Source organism: Pristiophorus japonicus, chromosome 5, assembly GCF_044704955.1.
Source record: "Pristiophorus japonicus isolate sPriJap1 chromosome 5, sPriJap1.hap1, whole genome shotgun sequence".
Taxonomy (NCBI): Eukaryota; Metazoa; Chordata; class Chondrichthyes; family Pristiophoridae; genus Pristiophorus; species Pristiophorus japonicus.
Genome location: NC_091981.1, coordinates 280,475,517 through 280,497,669, shown reverse-complemented (window position 1 = coordinate 280,497,669; position 22,153 = coordinate 280,475,517).

The following is a 22,153-nucleotide window of genomic DNA, read 5'->3' as shown; positions in this document are numbered from 1 at the left end:
TCTGTCACCATTCAGATAATAGTCTGTCTCTCTGTTTTTACCACCAAAGTGGATAACCTCACATTTATCCACATTATACTTCATCTGCCATGCATTTGCCCACTCACCTAACCTATCCAAGTCACTCTGCAGCCTAATAGCATCCTCCTCGCAGCTCACACTGCCACCCAACTTAGTATCATCTGCAAATTTGGAGATACTGCATTTAATCCCCTCGTCTAAATCATTAATGTACAATGTAAACAGCTGGGGCCCCAGCACAGAACCTTGCGGCACTCCACTAGTCACTGCCTGCCATTCTGAAAAGTACCCGTTTACTCCTACTCTTTGCTTCCTGTCTGACAACCAGTTCTCAATCCACGTCAGCACACTACCCCCAATCCCATGTGCTTTAACTTTGCACATTAATCTCTTGTGTGGGACCTTGTCGAAAGCCTTCTGAAAGTCCAAATATACCACATCAACTGGTTCTCCTTTGTCCACTTTACTGGAAACATCCTCAAAAAATTCCAGAAGATTTGTCAAGCATGATTTCCCTTTCACAAATCCATGCTGACTTGGACCTATCATGTCACCATTTTCCAGATGCACTGCTATGACATCCTTAATAATTGATTCCATCATTTTACCCACGACTGAGGTCAGGCTGACCGGTCTATAATTCCCTGTTTTCTCTCTCCCTCCTTTTTTAAAAAGTGGGGTTACATTGGCTACCCTCCACTCCATAGGAACTGATCCAGAGTCAATGGAATGTTGGAAAATGACTGTCAAAGCATCCGCTATTTCCAAGGCCACCTCCTTAAGTACTCTAGGATGCAGTCCATCAGGCCCTGGGGATTTATCGGCCTTCAATCCCATCAATTTCCCCAACACAATTTCCCGACTAATAAAGATTTCCCTCAGTTCCCCCTCCTTACTAGACCCTCTGACCCCTTTTATATCCGGAAGGTTGTTTGTATCCTCCTTAGTGAATACCGAACCAAAGTACTTGTTCAATTGGTCTGCCATTTCTTTGTTCCCCGTTATGACTTCCCCTGATTCTGACTGCAGGGGACCTACGTTTGTCTTCACCAACCTTTTTCTCTTTACATACCTATAGAAACTTTTGCAATCCGCCTTAATGTTCCCTGCAAGCTTCTTCTCGTACTCCATTTTCCCTGCCGTAATCAAACCCTTTGTCCTCCTCTGCTGAGTTCTAAATTTCTCCCAGTCCCCAGGTTCGCTGCTATTTCTGGCCAATTTGTATGCCACTTCCTTGGCTTTAATACTATCCCTGATTTCCCTAGATAGCCACGGTTGAGCCACCTTCCCTTTTTTATTTTTACGCCAGACAGGAATGTACAATTGTTGTAATTCATCCATGCGGTCTCTAAATGTCTGCCATTGCCCATCCACAGTCAACCCCCTAAGTATCATTCGCCAATCTATCCTAGCCAATTCACGCCTCATACCTTCAAAGTTACCCTTCTTTAAGTTCTGGACCATGGTCTCTGAAATTACTGTTTCATTCTCCATCCTAATGCAGAATTCCACCATATTATGGTCACTCTTCCCCAAGGGGCCTCGCACAATGAGATTGCTAATTAATCCTCTCTCATTACACAACACCCAGTCTAAGATGGCCTCCCCCCTAGTTGGTTCCTCAACATATTGGTCTAGAAAACCATCCCTTATGCACTCCAGGAAATCCTCCTCCACCGTATTGCTTCCAGTTTGGCTAGCCCAATCTATGTGCATATTAAAGTCACCCATTATAACTGCTACACCTTTATTGCATGCACCCCTAATTTCCTGTTTGATGCCCTCCCCAACATCCCTATTACTGTTTGGAGGTCTGTACACAACTCCTACTAACATTTTTTGCCCTTTGGTGTTCTGCAGCTCTACCCATATAGATTCCACATCATCCAAGCTAATGTCTTTCCTAACTATTGCATTAATCTCCTCTTTAACCAGCAATGCTACCCCACCTCCTTTTCCTTTTATTCTATCCTTCCTGAATGTTGAATACCCCTGAATGTTGAGTTCCCAGCCCTGATCATCCTGGAGCCACGTCTCCGTAATCCCAATCACATCATATTTGTTAACATCTATTTGCACAATTAATTCATCCACCTTATTGCGGATACTCCTTGCATTAAGACACAAAGCCTTCAGGCTTGTTTTATTAACACCCTTTGTCCTTTTAGAATTTTGCTGTACAGTGGCCCTTTTTGTTCTTTGCCTTGGGTTTCTCTGCCCTCCACTTTTCCTCATCTCCTTTCTGTCTTTTGCTTTTGTCTCCTTTTTGTTTCCCTCTGTCTCCCTGCATTGGTTCCCATCCCCCTGCCATATTAGTTTAAATCCTCCCCAACAGCACTAGCAAACACTCCCCCTAGGACATTGGTTCCGGTCCTGCCCAGGTGCAGACCGTCCGGTTTGTACTGGTCCCACCTCCCCCAGAACCGGTTCCAATGCCCCAGGAATTTGAATCCCTCCCTGCTGCACCACTGCTCAAGCCACGTATTCATCTGCGCTATCCTGCGATTCCTACTCTGACTATCACGTGGCACTGGTAACAATCCCGAGATTACTACTTTTGAGGTCCTACTTTTTAATTTAGCTCCTAGCTCCTTAAATTCGTTTCGTAAGACCTCATCCCTTTTTTTACCTATGTCGTTGGTACCAATGTGCACCACGACAACTGGCTGTTCTCCCTCCCATTTCAGAATGTCCTGCACCCGCTCCGAGACATCCTTGACCCTTGCACCAGGGAGGCAACATACCATCCTGGAGTCTCGGTTGCGGCCGCAGAAACGCCTATCTATTCCCCTCACAATTGAATCCCCTATCACTATCGCTATTAAGAACTAACACAAAAGTAAAATACTGCGGATGCTGTAATCTGAAATCAAAACAGAAAATGCCGGAAATCTCAGCGGGTCAGGCAGCGTCTGTGGAGAGAAACAGAGTTAATGTTTCGGGGTCACACTCCAAAAACTTTTCAAGTGCCGCCCCTGCCTTTTTTTTTTGTGTTATTTTCTTTTTTTTTTGAGGGCACTCTGCAAACCTGCGAGCATACTCACAGATGCATACAATACACCCACCACTGGGAGTTTTTCCTCATCTCATGTGAAGCATCAACCGTGGCTCAGTCGGTAGTATTCTCAGCTCGGAGTCAAAAAGTTGTTAGTTCAAGCCTCACTCCTGAGCCTGAGCACATAATCTAGGCTGACACTACAGTGCAGTGCTGAGGGAGTGCTGTCATGGTCAATATTCATCCTGCAACTAACATCATCAGAACAGTTTATTGGGTCGTTACCGCTTTCATGTTCTTGGGACCTTGCTATGGGCTACTTAACCATTTCCCGTTGCAACAGTGAATACACTTCAAAAGTGCTTCACTGTTTGTAAATCACTTTGGGGTATCTTGAGGTCATGAAAGGCAGTGTATACATTCAAGATCTTTCTATATTTCATGTCTGGGTCTGTTGTAAACTAATTGATAGAGATTGATTGCAGGATTATTCAACAACTCCATCATTGTTGTATCATACATCTACCAGGAGGCGAACTCGATGGTCATCAGTCTTTCTTTGTCTAGCATTTCCGATGTTCCTATGCTCCAATTGGATAGATAAAGGAATTGCAGTGGATGTAGTGTATATAATAGTTTTTAATTAAAAGGTTTTCAGTAAGGTGTCTCACCAGAGGCTTGTTTGAAAATAACAGGCATAGATAAGGACAAACTATTCCCTCAGGCGAGTGGGTCATAGATTTAAAATCATTGGCAAAAGATGAGGAGAAATCTTTAAACTCAGAGTGTGGGGATCTGGAACACTCTGCCTGAAAAGGTGATGGGATTTGGAAGCTGATTCCATTAACAATTTCAAAAGGGAGTTGGATGGGGACTTGAGGATGAGGAGCTTACAGAGTTACCACTGTTGCTTCAAAGAGCCAGCACAGGCTCGACGGGCCGAATGGCCACCTTTTGTGTTGTACGTTTCTATAGTTCTACGTGTTATAACAGAAAATGTAGCAGCTTGGCAAGGAAGTTGGTAAATGCACAGGAAACAGAGTCAGGGTAAAGGAGTCCTGCCCATAATGGAAAGGGTTAGAAATGGTGTACCCCAGGGGTAACTGCTGTGTCCTCGTTTTTCTTATAAATAGATGGTAAATTGGACTTGAGCAGAGAGAACACAATCCCAAAACTAGCTGACAGCACATAAATAGGGGGTTTGGCAAACATTGAGAAGGACTGCAGCAGATTTCAGGATGATGCAGGCACTTTAGAATCATGGACAGATAGGTGGGAGATACAAGTTAATGTGGATCAGTGTGCGGTGATATATTTTGGAAGGAAAGTAAGGAATGGGAGTCTGCAACCCAATGAAGGACACGGAAGGGTCCGAGGGGTTCAAATCCATAATTCCCCCAAGGTGCAATTTTTAATTGTATTAATTTGTCTTCGCTGGCAAGGCCAGTATTTATTGCCTATCCCTAATTGCCCTTGAGAAGATGATGGTGGGCCTTCCTCTTAAACCATTGCAGTCCGTGTGGTGAAGGTGCTCCCACAGTGCTGTTAGGGAGGCAGTTCCAGGATTTTGACCCAGTGACGATGAAGGAATGATGATATATTTCCAAGTCAGGATGGTGTGTGACTTGGAGGGGAACTTGCAGGTGATGGTGCTCCCATGTGCCTGCTGACCTTGTCCTTCTAGGTGGTAGAGGTGGCAGGTTTGGGAGGTGCTACCAAAGATGCCTTGGCGAGTTGCTGCAGTGCATCCTGTAGATGGTACACACAGCAGCCACGGTGCACCGGTGATGGAGGGAGTGGATTTCAGATGGTAGATGGGGGTGCTGATCAAGCAAACTGCTTTGTCCTGGATGGTGTTGAGCTTCTTGAGTGTTGTTGGAGCTGCACTCATCCAGGCAAGCGGAGAGTATTCCATCACACTCCTGACTTGTGCCTTGTAGATGGTGGAAAGGTTTTGATAAGTCACTCACTGTAGAATACCCAGCCTCTGCTCTAGTAGACACGACATTTATGATGTGGCTGATTCAGTTAAGTTTGTAGTCAATGGTGACCTCCAGGATGTTGATGGTGGGGGATTCAATGATAGAAATGTCACTGAATGTCAAGGGGAGCTGGTGAGGCTTTCTCTAGTTGGAGATGGCCACCGCCTGGCATCAGTGTGACGTGAATTTTACTTGCAATTTATCAGCCTGACCTTGGATGTTTCCAGCTCTTGTGTGACCAGAAGATTGTGACACAAAAAGCATAACAGAAAGTGTGGCCTCTTTTAATTTGCCATAGATATAGATACTGTTCCTGTGATCATGAATTGTATTTTTATTAAATCATAGTCCAAGCTAATAAAGCAGTTCTTATATCAGAAGACTGATGTTGCTTGAAGTCTTGCAAAATCATCATCATAGGCAATCCCTCGAATCGAGGATGACTTGCTTTCACGGCAAAACATTCACAGGTGTTTCAATGAAGGACCTAATATTCCAGGTGCCGAAGTAAATCTTAAAGGGTGGAAGATGCCTGTGCGTGGATTTTTTTTAACATGTGGTGGCCGTTGCACACCAGCCACCACACGGGCTTGACAGAGCTAGGTCTTGGTCCAGTGGTAAGGATTAACCAAGACGACTGGAGACCAGCTCTGCTGCACGGACCTAGTGCGCACAACATATCGCAGTGTGGGCTGGCCCATGCTGCCCCCGGGCCCTCGCCTCTTCTGGGCCCCGACAACATTGCTCCACGATCACTCGCTGCTCCCAACCTCGCCGCTCCTGCTGTACCTGCCCACGCTCCAATCAGCGACCTGGATCTTAGTGACGTCCAATCCAGTCGCCCTCTTCGCTGCCGTCGCTCTCCTGCTCCAGCACGTGCTGCTCCCTGGAGTCGTATGCTCCCCGGCCTGCTCCAGGAAGCAGAAGTAGCAGCGTGGCGGCCTGGCCCAGCAGTCTGCGAGGCCCCCGGCCTGTGAGCACCATCGGAGCCTCGACACCCAGAACATTGCCTGCTCACACTCTTACTCCAGACACTCTCATCACCTCCAGGATCAATTCCTCTAACGCTGTCTCATAATTTAATAAAGAGGAACTCAATTCTTTCTAATGATCTCTTCACCACCCCCTCCCCCTGCCCCCCGCCTCACAAACTTGTCCCACACATCCATCGCTCTTGTTCTTTCCAGCTTCCTGCCCCCAGCATATTAAATTCTAATGCCTCATTCCCATTCCCACCTAATTTCAGGTATTTTTTTATGCTCAGCTGCTACCCTCTTTCCCTTTAAACCGGGATTACTGCTTACTTTCTCACCCCACCGTTGAAAGTCTATCTACCAGCTATTATATCTCTATACTTTGGAATCCTCCTCCAAAACCTCTTTTCTTTGCTACCTCTCTCTCCCAACTTAATCAGCCTCCAAAATATGTTTGTCTTCAATTCCGCCTTCACTGGTAAATTCCTTTACTTGCTGCTCAGCATCCAGCTGCCCTTCATTGTAAAGCACTCTTCCTGTACAGGTGGAGCGCTAGATGATATGAACGCAAGGTGTTGTTGAGTAATCATGTCGCAAAGTCCTCCCATGTATATTTGCGCTTTTTAAAAATAATCACACAGAACCCATCAAAAGCATTGTCAGCACTGAGAACACAACCTATTCTTACTTGCGGACTTCAATGGTAACAGAAAAACATGCATCGTCATCATCATCATAGGCAGTCCCTCGGAACCGAGGAAGACTTGCTTCCACTCCTGAAGTGAGTGCTTAGGTGTCTGAGCAGTCCAATACGAGAACCACAGTCCCTGTCACAGGTGGGACAGATAGTCGTTGAGGGAAGGGGCGGGTGGGACTGATTTGCCGCACGCTCTTTCTGCTGCCTGCGCTTGGTTTCCGCATGCTCTCGGCGTTGAGACTCGAGGTGCTCAGCGCCCTCCCGGATGCACTTCCTCCACTTAGGGCGGTCTTGGGCCAGGGACTCCCAGGTGTCAGTGGGGATGTCTCACTTTATCACTGCAAAGATAAGACAAGGCAAATTAGCTGGCCTTGCTTACAATTCATATCATACTAGGTACCACTCAGTGAGCTTTAGACAATAATGCACTCACAGAATCTTACAGCACAGAAAGAGGCCATTCGGCCCATCGTGTCTGTGCTGCTCTGTTAAAGCACTATCCAATTAGTCCCACTCCCCCAGCTCTTTCCCCAGAGCCCTGCAATTTTTTTTTTCCTTTTCAAATATAGATCCAATTCTCTTTTGAAAGTTACTATTGAATCTGCTTCCATCACTCTATCAGGCAGTGCGTTCCAGATCATAATACCACACTGCGTAAAATAAATCATTGTATCTCCCCTCTAAGTCTTTTGCCACTATCTTAAGCTGTACTGTCAGTGCTCACAATAAAGTGTCACAGGACTTTAACCTCGCGGTTCAGATAAGGAGTATGAAGAAGTTTTCTTCTTCGAGCTGTGGGTTGGCGTCAGTGGCAAGGGAACAGAGTTTGTGGCGGGGGCCAAAGACAATGGCCTAATCTTCCCAATGTTTAACTGGAGATAAATATTGCAAGACTGGATGTCGGACAAGCAGTCTGTAACACAGAGTCAGTGGAATGGCCAAGAGAGGTCATGGTGAGGTCGAGCTGAGTGTCGACGGCAGACACGTGGAACCTGATGTCGTGGCTTCCAATGATGTCGTTAAGAGACAGTATGTCGATGAGAAATAGTAGCAGGCCAAGGAGAGGTCCCTGGGGAACTCCAGATGGAATGGTGCAGGGCTGAGAAGAGAAGTCATTGCAAAGATTCTCTGTCTGCGCTGAGAACAGGGAAGAGCAGAGGCAGGCAAGGACAGTCCCACTCAGCCGGACGATGGAGGAGAGGTGTTGGAGGAGCACGGTGCGATGAACCATGTCAAAGGTTACAGACAGGTCACGAAGGGCAAGGAGTGATAGTGCACCTCCCTCATCTTCACAGAGGATGTCATTGGTGACTTTGATCAGGACGCCATGATAAAAACTCTTCAATCAGCTTTCCGCCCCGGATGCAGCAGTGCTGCATCCGGGGCGTAAAGCTGATTGAAGAGTTTTTATCATGATGGATGGAAAGTTGGAAACGGATCGGGGAGGTGACAACACGTTCAAAGAGAGGTAGGGGAGATTGGCACTTTACAGCCTTCTGGACTCAACATCGAGTTGAACAACTTCAGACTATAACCTCTGCCCATATTTTTTTTCTTTTTTTTACAAACCCCCCAATTTGTTTCTCTTTCCCAGGGCAGCTGGTGATGCTTCTGCCTATCGCACCCCATCTAGACTCATCTTTTGTTTCTTAACTTGTCCCATCACCATCTCATTTTTGCCCATCATACCCGTTTGTCTCTCAAATCTCTCCTGCCTTCCACTCCATCACAGACCTTCCCTTTTGTTCTTTTCACCCCTCCCCCTTTCCCTGCCCCTGCACTTCCTTAAGAATCTGTTACATTGCGAACTTTTCCAGTTCTGACGAAGGGTCGCAGACCCGGAACGTTAACTCTGTTTCTCTCCACAGATGCTGCCTGACCCGCTGAGATCGGCAGCATTTTCAGTTTTTAGTTCAGATTCCAGCATCTGCAGTATTTTTGCTTTTGTGAGGGAGGTTGGTAACGGGGCGATAGTTTGCAATTCATTAACAGCCATGCAGTACCCTCTATGTATTGGTTCTGATGGTCTTATGCATAGTACTAACAAACATATTAAAGGTACCTCAGCGTTGGAGATATATTTAGTTATTTAAGAATGTAATGGTGTGCGATGTTCCCTTAAAGCAAGGGGTTTTACTGTTAAACAAACATTTATTAAGCCCTCACTGCTATTGATTGCTGTTATTGCTCTTGCCATCCAGAACTGGTGCTTTCACTCAACAACGCACTTAATTTAATTTTCTTGCACTATCCATTCTTCAAATTCATTAATCTCACAAACGGCACCAAATCCTTACGGTCGCTGAAGAGAAAAGTTGCATTTATTATTCGAAGACTTGACTGGGTTATTGTGTTCCGAACACAGATGAGACTGCACACAGGGAGGTTAAAGTAACAGTGACCTCAGTCTTTATTAAGACACTCCAGAGTGAGGAACAGGCCTTAGGGGCCGGCTTATATACAGTGCTCCCAAGGGATTCTGGGATCCCTTGGGACTTCAGGGGATGCGCTCCCTGGTGGCGGAACATGGGAGTGCATGCTTTACAGATACACAACATCACTCCCCCCAGCAAAGGCAAAGTGAAAACTATTTACAAGGTGAGGCGGTCGGGAGCCTTTCTTTCCCTGGTGGACCGCCTCAGTACAAATGTCTGTTCTGGTGTGTTGGCTGTGCCCTCGCTGGGCTGGCGTAATGTTGGCTCTGCAGGGCTGCTGGGTAAGCCTGGCCTTGCTGGGCTGTTGGGCGTGATGGGATCGATTTCCTGGTCCAGAGTGGTGGCATTGATCCTTTGTGTGAGTGTTGTGGGCTCAAAATAGGTGGTGTCTGCTGTGGGCTGTTCAGGGCAGTCTGTGAACCGCAGCCTCGTTTGGTCCAGGTGCTTTCTGCAAATTTGTCCATTGTCTAGTTTGACTACAAACACCCTACTCCCTTCTTTAGCTATCACCGTGCCCGCGATCCACTTGGGACCATGTCCATAGTTTAGCACATAAACAGGGTCATTCAGATAAATTTCCCGTGATATAGTGGCGCGACCATCGTTTACATTTTGTTGCTGCCGCCTGCTCTCTACCTGATCATGCAGGTTGGGGTGAACCAGCGAGAGTCTGGTTTTAAGTGTCCTTTTCATGAGTAGCTCAGCCGAGGGCACCCCTGTGAGTGAGTGGGATCTCGTGCGGTAGTTGAGCAGTACTCGGGACAGGCGAGTTTGGAGTGAGCCTTCTGTGACTCATTTGAGGCTCTGTTTGATGGTTTGTACTGCCCGCTCTGCCATTGGAGGCTGGTTTAAACGGGGCCGAGGTGACATGTTTGATCCCATTGCGGGTCATGAGTTCTTTAAATTCGGCACTGGTGAAACATGGCCCGTTGTCACTGACCAGTATGTCAGGCAGGCAGTGGGTGGCAAACATGGCCCTCAGGCTTTCAATGGTGGCGGTGGCGGTGCTTCCCAACATTATTTCACATTCAATCCATTTTGAAAAAACATTCACCATCATCAGGAACATTTTACCGAAAAACGGGCCTGCATAGTCGACATGGATCCTCGACCATGGTCTGGAGGGCCAGGACCTCTCTGGTGGTGCCTCTCTGGGCGCGTTGCTCAACTGAGCACACACGCGGCATTGCCGTACACAGGACTCTAAGTCAGAGTCAATACCGGGCCACCACACGCGGGATCTGGCTATCGCTTTCATCATTACTATACCTGGGTATGTGCTGTGGAGATCCGAGATGAACGTCTCCCTGCAGTCTGCCTGAATGGACAGCTTGTCCTTTCGCCGATGGAACGGTTTGATTAGCTCTTGCATTTCAACGGGTTTGCTGGGCCAGCTCCCATGCAGTACGCAGTTTTTTAACGAGGGACAGCAGATGATCTTGGCTGGTCCAAGTCCTAATCTGGCGGGCCGTGACAGGTGATTTATCATTTTCAAATGCTTCCATGACCATCAACAAGTCTGTGGGCTGCGCCACCATCAACAAGTTTGCAGGCTGTGCCATTTCCATCCCCGTGGTGGACAATGGTAGCCGACTGAGAGCATCCGCACAGTTCTCGGTGCCTGGCCTGTGGCGGATAGTATAGTTATATGCTGATAGCGCGAGTGCCCACCTTTGTATGCGGGCTGAGGCATTAGTATTTATCCCCTTGTTTTCAGCGAACAGGGATATGAGGGGCTTCTGATCGGTTTCCAGCTCAAATTTGAGGCCAAACAGGTACTGATGCATTTTCTTTACCCCGAACACACACGCTAATGCCTCTTTTTCAATCATGCTGTAGGCCCTCTCGACCTTAGACAAGCTCGTGGAGGCATAAGCGACAAGTTGCAACTTCCCCGCAATGTTAGCTTGTTGTAAAACACACCCGACTCCATACGACGACGCATCACATGCTAGCACAAGTCCTTTACACGGGTTATACAATACAAGCAGCTTGTTGGAGCATAAAATGTTTCTGGCTTTCTCAAAAGCAATTACTTGTGTTTTTCCCGATACCCAGTTCTCACCTTTATGCAATAACACATGTAGGGGCTCTAAAAGGTTGCTTAACCCCGGTAGGAAGTTACCAAAATAGTTGAAGAGTGCCAGGAACGACCGCAGCTCCATGACGTTCTGTGGCCTGGGCGCATTCCTGATAGCCTCTGTCTTGGCGTCTGTGGGCCGAATGCAGTCCGTCGCGAACTTTCTCCCCAAAAACTCCACTTCTGTTACCATGAAGATGCATTTCGACCTCTTCAGCCGCAACCCTACAACCCTACGCGATCCAATCGCTGGAGGACCTCATCCAGGTTTTGTAGGTGCTCGACGGTGTCCCGACCTGTGACCAATATGTCGTCCTGAAAAACCACCGTGCGTGGTACCGACTTGAGTAGGCTCTCCATGTTTCTTTGGAAGATCGCTGCAGCCGACCGAATTCCAAACGGGCATCTGTTGTAGATGAACAGTCCCTTGTGCGTGTTGATGCAGGAGAGGCCCTTCGAAGACTCCTTCAGCTCCTGCGTCATGTAGGCCGAAGTCAGGTCGCGCTTGGTGAACGTCTTGCCAGCATCGCAAATAGGTCATCTGCCTTAGGTAACGGGTATTGGTCCTGTAGCGAGAAACGATTAATAGTTACTTTATAATCGCCGCAAATCCTGACCGTGCCATCACTTTTGAGTACTGGTACAATCGGGCTGGCCCACTTGCTGAATTTCACGAGGGAGATGATGCCCTCGTATTGCAGCCTGTCCAGCTCGATTTCCACTCTCTCCCTCATCATGGGTCGTGCCTCTGGGACCAAGCGGATCTGCACCTTCGCCCCGGAAAAGTTTCCAGTGCCTGGCTTAAAAAGGGAAGGAAATTTGTTCAGAACCTGGGTACATGAGGCCTCATCGACATGTGATAGCGCTCGGATGTCATTCCAGTTCCAGCAGATTTTGCCCAGCCAGCTCCTTCCAAGCAGTGTGGGGCCATCGCTCAGGACAATCCAGAGAGGCAGTTCGTGCACCGTGCTCTCATAGGTGACCTTGACCATGGCGCTGCCCAGGACAATAATAAGCTCTTTGGTGTACGTTCTCAGTTTCGTGAGGATGGGACTCAGGGCTGGTCTGAGTGCCTTGTTGCACCACGGTCTCTCAAACATCTTTTTACTCATGATGGATTGGCTAGCGCCAGTGTCCAATTCCATGGCTGCGGGTAAGCCATTCTATTTTATATTTAGCATTATAGGTGGACATTTCATCAAAAATGTGTGCACCCCGTGTACTTCAGCATCTGCCTCCTCTCTCTGAGGCTCGAAATTGCTTTGATCCACCATGGACCGATCTTCCTCTGCCACGTGGTGGTTAGCAGGTTTTGCAGAGCTTGCAACTCGTTGGAGGTGCCCCATTGTTCCACAGCTCTTGCAAATATGCCCTTTGAAGCGGCATGAATAGACTGAATGGAAGCCTCCACAACGCTAACAAGGTGTGAATTGCCTTGCACTCATCCTTTGTTGGGGACTCTGAGTCATCTGGGTCACCTGAGGCCTGCTGGCAGTTGCCCTGTACATTTCTGCTCACAAACACAGTTCCAGTTAATTTATGAACATTGCTTGCACTTGTGTGCTGAGAGATTTGTTTGGTGTTATCACTGCTGGACATAAACACCTGTGCTATTGCAATGGCCTTACTGAGGGTCGGTGTCTCTACAGTCAAAAGTTTCCAGAGGATAGTCTTGTGGCCAATGCCCAGTACCAAAAAGTCTCTGAGATTTGCTTCAAGTAGCCATCGAACTCACATTGTCCTGCAAGTCGCCTTAGCTTGACGACGTAGCTCATCACTTCCTGACCTTCGGATCACTGGCACATGTAGAACCGATACCTCACCATCAGCATGCTCTCCCTCGGGTTAAGATGCTCCCGAACCAGTGTACACAGCTCCTCATATGACTTATCTGTGGGTTTCACCGGAGCCAGAAGATTCTTCATGAGGCTGTAGGTCGGTGCCCCGCAGACCGTGAGGAGGACCGCTCTCCTTTTTGCAGCGCTTCCTTCTCCGTCCAGCTCGTTGGCTACAAAGTACTGGTCTAGCCGTTCGACATAGGCTTCCCAGTCCTCACCCTCCGAGAACTTCTCCAGGATGCCCACAGTTTGCTGCATCTTTGCGTTGGATTCGTGTACTCGTCGCCAGTTGTTGTGTTCCTAACACAGATGAGACTGCACACAGGGAGGTTAAGGTAACAGCTATTCCACCATGATGGGGACATCACTCAAATGCATTGCACCACTGACACACTTCACTCTCTCTTGCAGAACAAGGTGGATCATAACCGGAGTGGGGGCTACCCACAGGGAGTCAGGCGCACCAGCACCACCTTATCCTGATGGAGGAGACGGTGATGGGGATTATTGGAGGTGCCATCGCTGAGCTCGTGGCCAGCAGCGAGGTTGAAACAATCCAAGATGACAGTTTCCTCCTTCTCACAGCCCACTTTCTCCTCCAGCTAGGTGGGAAAGCAAGTAGTGAGGAGGATGCAAAGAGGCTGCAAAGGAATATAGACAGGTTAAGTGAGTGGGCAAGAACATGGCAGATAGAATATAATGTGGAAAAATGTGAAGTTAAGAATTTTATATGTTTCAATTATTCTAAGCGCTAGGGAATATAGGCCTAGTCTACTCAATGTCTCCTCATAGGGCAATCCCCCCATCCCACGAATCAGTCTAGTGAACCTTTGTTGCACTCCCTCTAAGGTAAGTATGTCTTTCCATAGGTAAGGAGACCAGAACTGTACACAGTACTCCAGGTGTGGCCTCACCAATGCCCTGTATAAAATTATCTTTGCAAAATCCTGCAAATCCCATGGGAGAACAGACCCATATGGTATTGGGGTAATGTATTGAAGTGGATAGAGAGCTGGTTGGCAGACAGGAAGCAAAGAGTAGGAATAAGCGGGCCCTTTTCAGAATGGCAGGCAGTGACTAGAGGGGTACCTCAAGGTTCACTGCTGGGACCCCAGCTATTTACAATATACATTAATGATTTAGATGAAGGAATTGAATGCAATATCTCCAAGTTTGCAGATGACACTAAGCTGAGTGGCAGTGCGAGCTGCGAGGAGGACGCTAAGAGGCTGCAGGTTGACTTGGACAGGTTAGGTGAGTGGGCAAATGTATGGCAGATGCAGTATAATGTGGATAAATGTGAGGTTATCCACTTTGGTGGCAAAAACACGAAGACAGAATATTATCTGAATGGCGGCAGATTAGGAAAAGGGGAGGTGCAACGAGACCTGGGTGTCATGGTACATCAGTCATTGAAGGTTGGCATGCAGGTACAGCAGGCGGTGAAGAAGGCAAATGGTATGTTGGCCTTCATAGCGAGAGGATTTGAGTATAGGAGCAGGGAGGTCTTACTGCAATTGTACAGGGCCTTGGTGAGGCCTCACCTGGAATATTGTGTACAATTTTGGTCTCCTAATCTGAGGAAGGACATTCTTGCTATTGAGGGAGTGCAGCGAAGGTTCACCAGACTGATTCCCGGGATGGCAGGACTGACATATGAAGAAAGACTGGATCGACTCGGCTTATATTCACTGGAATTAAGAAGAACGAGAGGGGATCTCATAGAAACATATAAAATTCTGACGGGATTGGACAGGTTAGATGCATGTTCCTGATGTCCAGAACCGAGGTCACAGTCTAAGGGTAAGGGGTAAGCCATTTAAGACCGAGATGAGGAGAAACTTCTTCACTCAGAGAATTGTGAACCTGGGGAATTCTCAACCACAGAAAGTTGTTGAGGCCAGTTCGTTAGATATATTCAAAAGAGAGTTAGATGTGGCCCTTATGGCTAAAGGGATCAGGGGGAATGGAGAGACAGCAGGAATGGGGTACTGAAGTTGCAAAAATGATCAGCCACAATCTTACTGAATGGCGGTGCAGGCTTGAAGGGCCAAATGGCCTACTCCTGCACCTATTTTCTATGTTTCTATGTTTCTATATTCGCAATCAGGCCAACATCCCCAGCATCGAAGCACTGACCACACTTGACCAGTTCCGTTGGGCGAGCCGCATTGTTCACATGCTTGACACAAGACTCCCAAAACAAGCGCTCTACTCAGAACTGCTACACGGCAAGCGAGCCCCAGGTGGGCAGAGGAAACATTTCAAGGACACCCTCAAAGCCTCTTTGATAAAGCGCAACTTCCCCACCGACACCTGGGAGTCCCTGGCCAAAGACGGCCAAAAGTGGAGGAAGAGCATCCGGGAGGGCGCTGAGCACCTCGAGTCTCGTCGCCGAGAGCATGCAGAAACCAAGCGCAGGCAGTGGAAGGAGCGTGCGGCAAACCAGTCCCACCCACCCTTTCCTTCAACCACTGTCTGTCCCACCTGCGACAGAGACTGTAATTCCCGTATTAGACTGTACAGTCACCTGAGAACTCACTTTTGGAGTGGAAGCAAGTCTTCCTCGATTCCGAGGGACTGCCTATGATGACGATGATGATGATATCTAAAAGTGCTTCTCAGTCAATGAATTACGTTTAAAATGGAGACAAATGGGCAGCAAAGTCTCATTAACAGTAATGAGATAAATAACTATTTCACCTGTTTTTTAATGTTGTTAGTTATAGGATAAATGCTGGCCAGGACACTAAGAGAAGTCTGCTGCTCTTTGAATAGTTCCATGGGATCTTTTACATTCACCTGATAAAGCAGGTGGATTCTCAGTTGTCCTTTCCGAAAGTCAGCACCTCCGACAGTGCAGCATTCGCTCAGTAATGCACTGAAGTATCAACCTAGTTCAACTAAGAGCAAGGAGGTTATGCTTGAACTGTATAAAACACTGGTTAGGCCGCAGCTGGAGTACTGTGTGCACACATTACAGGAAAGATGTGATTGCACTGGAAAGGGTGCAGGGGAGATTTACAAGAATGTTGCCTGGACTGATGAATTTTGGCTATGAGGAAAGATTGGAGATGATGGGTCTGTTTTCTTTGGAACAGAGGAGGCTAAGGGGAGAACTGATTGAGGTGTGTAAAATTATAAGGGGCCTGGATAGAGTGGTTAGGAAGGACCGGTTTCCCTTGGCGGAGGGGTTAACAACCAGGGGGCATAGATTTAAAGTAATTGGGAGGAGGTTTAGAGGAGATATGAGGGGAAATTTCTTCACTCAGAGGGTGGTGGGGGTCTGGAACTCACTGCCTGAAAGGGTGGTAGAGGCAGGAACCCTCACCACATTTAAAAAATACTTAGATGTGCACTTAAAGTGCCGTAATCTACAGGGCTACGGACTAAGAGCTGGAAAGTGGGATTAGGTTGGATAGCTCTTGGTTGGCCGGTACAGACACAATGGACCGAAATGGCCTCCTTACGCCAAAAAAAAAGGTTGTAAGTTTTCATCTTGGCATGGCCTAACCCGAGGGGGGTGGAGCCTTGATCTGCGCCAAAAAGATTAGGCTGCCATGGTAACCAGGGACACAAATTGAAAAACACAAAGTACCACCTTACCTGCAACCCCGCTCAAAGGCTGTCTGCTCCCATTCAAGGTTGGCGGTTCCAGTCTCTGTCTCTCTCTCTCAGACCGGACTGTGTGTGTGTGTGAACCGGGGACCGAGAATGGAACCGGACAGCCTTCCTGTGTGTGGGGGGATCGGACAGCCTTCGGGCGGGGTTGGAGGTAAGTTGCTGCTATGTGTTTTTCAATTCTTTCAGTGTGTCCGGGCATCTGCTGTACCACTTTCCTTAACTCTAGGGAAGGTTTTTCAGGACAGGCCTAATCAGAACTGGAGTAACTCTCGGCTGGCCGAACTTCCCTAAATGGCCAGAAGTGGGGCAGGTGGCTGGTTACGCCCCCTTCGGCTAAAAATAAACTGACTTGAAAAATTCGTAACTAACTGAGTTACGCTGCTGCAAATTGATTGGGGAAACTGGGGATTTTTAAGTTAGGCCAGAAAAAGCAGCCTGCTCCAAAAAAAAGGGCGCAAATCCTGGGGAAGATTGAGCCCTTAGAGTGGAAGCAAGTCTTCCTCGATTTCAAGGGACTGCCTATGATAATGATGATCGTGTGGCTTGTGGGAGCCAATAAAACCATACAGGACTAACCACCTTATCGGCTGATATAAAGATGGTTACGGTAATGGAAGGAGCCTTAACGTCGCGGAGTGTCAGACGGTAAATCAACCTGTGAATCCGTCCATTACTTCACCCTGTTCTCTAAGGGAAAAAGAAAAGAAAGACTTACATTTCTACAGCACCTCTCATGACCATCGGACATCTTTACAGCCAATGAAGTACATTTAGAGTACAGTCACTCTTGTAATGTGGGAAACGTGACAGCCAATTTGCGCACAGCAAGCTCCCACAAATAGTAATATGATAATGATCAGATAATCTGTTTTTTTTGTTATGTTGATTGAGAGATAAATATTGGCCAGGACACCGGAGCTTACTCCCCTGCTCTTCTTCAAAATAGTGCCCTGGGATCTTTCACGTCACCCTGAGAGAGCAGACGGGACCTCGGTTTAACGTCTCATCCAAAAGACAGCACCTCCGACAGTGTAGCGCTCTCTCAGCATTGCAAGCCTAGTTTTATGGGCTCAAGTCCCTGGAGTGGGACTTGACCCCACAACCTTTTGACTCAGAGGCGAGGGTGCTACCCACTGAGCCACAGGTGCAAAAATACGAAAATAACCTATTTAGTAAGCTGAAGATGTTACTAGGCTTCCCTGATGAGCTAAGAGCGCTGTCTGCTGTAATATTACACAAGTCAGAAAGTCCCAGGTTTAATTCCAGTCCTGTCCTGGGCAGTTGGACTACAATTAGCTTCAGTATCCCCCGAGGAAAGTCAGCCTGGACCCCTGCTCTTGATTGCTATCCATTGACTTCTGTTAGGAAGTGTTTGTGTGTGTGGGCGGCACATGAGAACGGGATCTGTTATCTATGTATAATATACACTCAATGTACAGTTACATAAGACTACTGGAAGTACCTTCACAATGTATACACTATGCTTGTACCACCAGAGGGTGCAACTGGTGGAGACCTGGGGTGCACGACAGGTAACCAGGTATAAAAGGGAGCCCACCATGCTGTACCCTCACTCAGGAGCTGTAATAAATGGGCTAAGGTCACCACAGTTCAAGTACAATACCTTACCTCGTGGAGTCATTACTAGAGTGCTTACAGACACAATAGGATCAATCTTGGCTGCGATTTTTACTACAGCTGAATAAGTCGGCATTCCTTGTCATCCCTTTTGGTGTGGAAGCAAGTCATCCTCGTTCGAGCGACCGCCTATGATGATGAAGCCGGCGTCACTCACGCATATAGAATGGTGGCTTGGGCGGAGGGTCGGGAGGGAATGACAGCGCCCATGGAACGTATCCCGGCAGGAAAAATTGGAGTGAAAAAAGGAGGGGAGAAAACTATAAGGAAAATAATAATGGTTGAAAATGTTACTGGTCTGGCTTGTTAATTGTTTCATTATAGCAACATATTTTCAGAGGAGATGGCTATTGGCTGACTTCCTGAGTTCACTGGCACTCATATATTATTCATGGCTGCCATGCTTCAGTCGAACCACATTAGTACCTTGGTGATTAGTCTTATTTCAGGATCCTGTGGAAACTGGCATCGTCCAGTTGTGTCCCAGGGCTTAACATACGAGCGAGAGCTGTGCCTAATTGTTACCTTGTAAATTATAGCTTAGTTCCGATGATGGGTGCAGCAATGCAGTGGTTATATTACTAGAGTAGTAATCCAGAGGTCTGCACTAATAATCTAGAGAAGGGGTATTCAAATCCCACCATGGCCATTTGGGAATTTTAATTCCATTTTTTTTTCCATTCTCGAAATAAATAGTTGGCATCAGTAAAAATGGCCCTAACGCTGTTGGATTGACATAAAAACTCAACTAGTTCACTAATGTCCTTTGGGGAAGGAAGTCTTGCAGCAATTATATAGGACTTTGGTGAGACCACACCTGGAGTACTGCATACAGTTATGGTCTCCTTACCTAAGGAAGGATATACTTAGCGGGGTGCTATGAAAGTTCACTAGATTGTTTCCTGGGATAAGAGGATTGTCGGATGAAAGAAAGAATTGGATTTACATAGTACCTTTCAAGGCCACCGGACATCTCAAAGCACCTTACAGCCAGTGAAGTACTTTTGGAGTGCAGTCACTGTTGAGATGTGGCAGCCAACTTGCGCACAGCAAGCTCCCACAAACAGCAATGTGATAATGACCAGATTATCTGTTTTTGTTATGTTGATTGAGGGATAAATATTGGTCAGGACACCGGGGAGAACACCCCTGCTCTTCTTCGAAATCGTGCCATGGAATCTTTTACATCCACCTGATAGCAGATGAGGCCTTGGTTTAACGGCTCATCCAAAAGCCAGCACCACCGACAGTGCAGCACTCCACTGGATTATCAGCCTAGATTTATGTGCTCAAGTTCCTGGAGTGGGACTTGAACCCACAACCTTCTAATTCAGAGGCAAGTGTGCTACCCACTGAACCACAGCTGACACTGAAATTGGGTAGAATGGGCCTTTTTGGAGTTTAGTAGAATGAGAGGTGATCTCATTGAAATATATAAAATTCTTACAGGGCTTGGCAGGGTAGATGCTGAGAAGCTGTTTCCTCCTGGCTGGAGAGTCGAGAACCAGGGGTTGCAGTATCAGGGTAAGGGGTCAGTCATTTAGGACTGAGGAGAAATGTCTTCACTCAGAGGGCTATGAATCTTTGCAATTCTCTGCCCAAGAGGGCTATGGAGACTCAGTCGTTGAGTATATTCAAGGCTGAGAGCGACAAATTTTTGGACACTAAGGGAATTAAGGGAAATGGGGATCAGGCGGGAAAGTAGAGTTGAGATAGAAGATCAGCCATGATCGTATTAAATGGCGGAGCAGTCTCGAGGGGCCGTATGGCCTACTCCTGCTCCTAATTCTTATGTTCTTATGCTCTTAGGTAGGTCTCCTCTAACCAACAGAAAGGGGAGACTTTCACTCTTTGAGAACAACAACAGGCATTGTGCCCTAAAGGTAGCTCATCGTGTGGAATGCTTTAAGACATGCTAAGGTACTTTATAAATGCAAATATTTCTTCCTTTTTTCTGAACATCAACTATGAAGGAGATAGGAAACTCTATTAGCCATTATGGCAACATCACAGATCAAAAATAAAATTAAAATGCGCACAATCAAATAAATAAGTGAATCCTCCTTTGGAATGTTAGATTTGAATTGAATGTGGGCATTCTTAATCCAGTTTGCCATGGTCAAGGTTTTAAAGCACACTACTGACCCTAATTCAGCACCAATCGGCAATCACCAACCTGAAGTTGAGGCAGAGGTACAATGCTGGACCAGAGCAGAGAGTGCGTTATTCTGCATCCATCAGTGCCAAATCTTACCTGGGAAAACTTGATGCTGACACTTGATATCTGAACTAGTGAAAGTATTCTGTTGACATCCCCAATTGCCTGGTAATGACATCCCAATTCATTAACATCTTTGTCAGCTATGAGGAAAGATTGGATAGGCTGAGTTTGTTTTCTTTGGAACAGAGGGGAGACCTAATTGAGGTATATAAAATTATGAGGGGCCTAGATAGAGTGGATAGAAAGGATCTGTTTCCCTTAGCAAAGGGATCAACAACCATGGGGCATAGATTTAAAGTAATTGGTAGGAGGTTTAGAGGGGATTTGAGGGGGAAATCTTTTCACCCAGAAGGTGGTGGAGGTCTGGAACTCACTGCCTGAAAGGGTGGTAGAGGCAGAAACCCTCACCACATTTAGGGCCCAATTTTGGCCATGACTTGCTCCAATTTTTTTTGGAGTAATTTAGTTTTTCTGGCATAAGTTAAAAAACGCCATTTTTCCCAATAAACTTGCTTCAGAGTAATTCAGTTAGGTACGACTTTTTTTAGTTGAGTTTTTTTTCCAAAAGGGAGTGTGCCCAGACACTTACGCCAGTTTTGGCCATTTATGCCACTTTGACCAGCAAACACGTACTCCAAATTGACTTAGGTCAGCGTATGTGGCCAGCTCTGAAAAACATTGCGGGCAGTTAAGAATTCGGTGCAGGTTAGTACATTTAAAGCACCAAGACTTACAAAGCACAAAACAAAGGCCAAAAAGTAATAAGCAATCAATCAATAACAAATAAAAAATAGAAGCCAGAAACAAGTTTTTTTTTAAAGTCCCCCCCCCCCCTCCAATAAAACACTCTCCTGCCCCCTCCCCCATCAAAACTCTCCTCCTCCCCCCACCCACCCGCAATGAAAACTCTCCTCACAAAACAAAGCACAACCATCAATAAATAAAAAATAAAACTCAAGTCCTACCTCGGCCCGGGAAGTCAGTGGGCTGGCTGGCATTTGCGAGAGACCACTCGGCCGGGGACAGGGGCTGTGAGTATCAGGTCCTGCTTACAGCCTCGCAGGAGGGCGAGGAGCATGCGCGCAGATTCCACTGCACATGCGCGCAGCTGCAGGCAGTGCTTTCTGTGCTGGGCTGTTGCTCCGCCCCCCCACTGCACTATGTACGCCACGCTGGGACACCGGAGACTTGGCAGAGTGGGCAGGATGGAACCACTTTATTTCGCCGCCGTTTCCAGCGCATAAAGTCAGCGCATTTAAGGTAAGTGCGCCGAAAAAAGGGATTGGGGAAAATTGGGCCCTTAAAAAGTATTTGGATAGGCACTTGAAGTGCTGTAACCTACAGGGCTGTGGACCAAGAGCTGGAAAGTGGGATTAGGCTGGATAGCTCTTTGTCGCACACGATGGGCCGAAATGGCCTCTTTCCGTGCTTTAAATTTCTATGATTCAGAAATGTCCAACAAACTGCTGGTGGCGCAAAAAAAAAAACAAGCTAGAACAGGGAAACAAAAACCACAAGATGCAATTGAAACAATATCGGTAATATCTTTATTCATTCACAAGGATGTGGGCGTCGCTGGCAAGGCCAGCATTTATTGCCCATCCCTAATTGCCCTTAACTGAGTGGCTAGCCCAGGCCATTTCAGAGG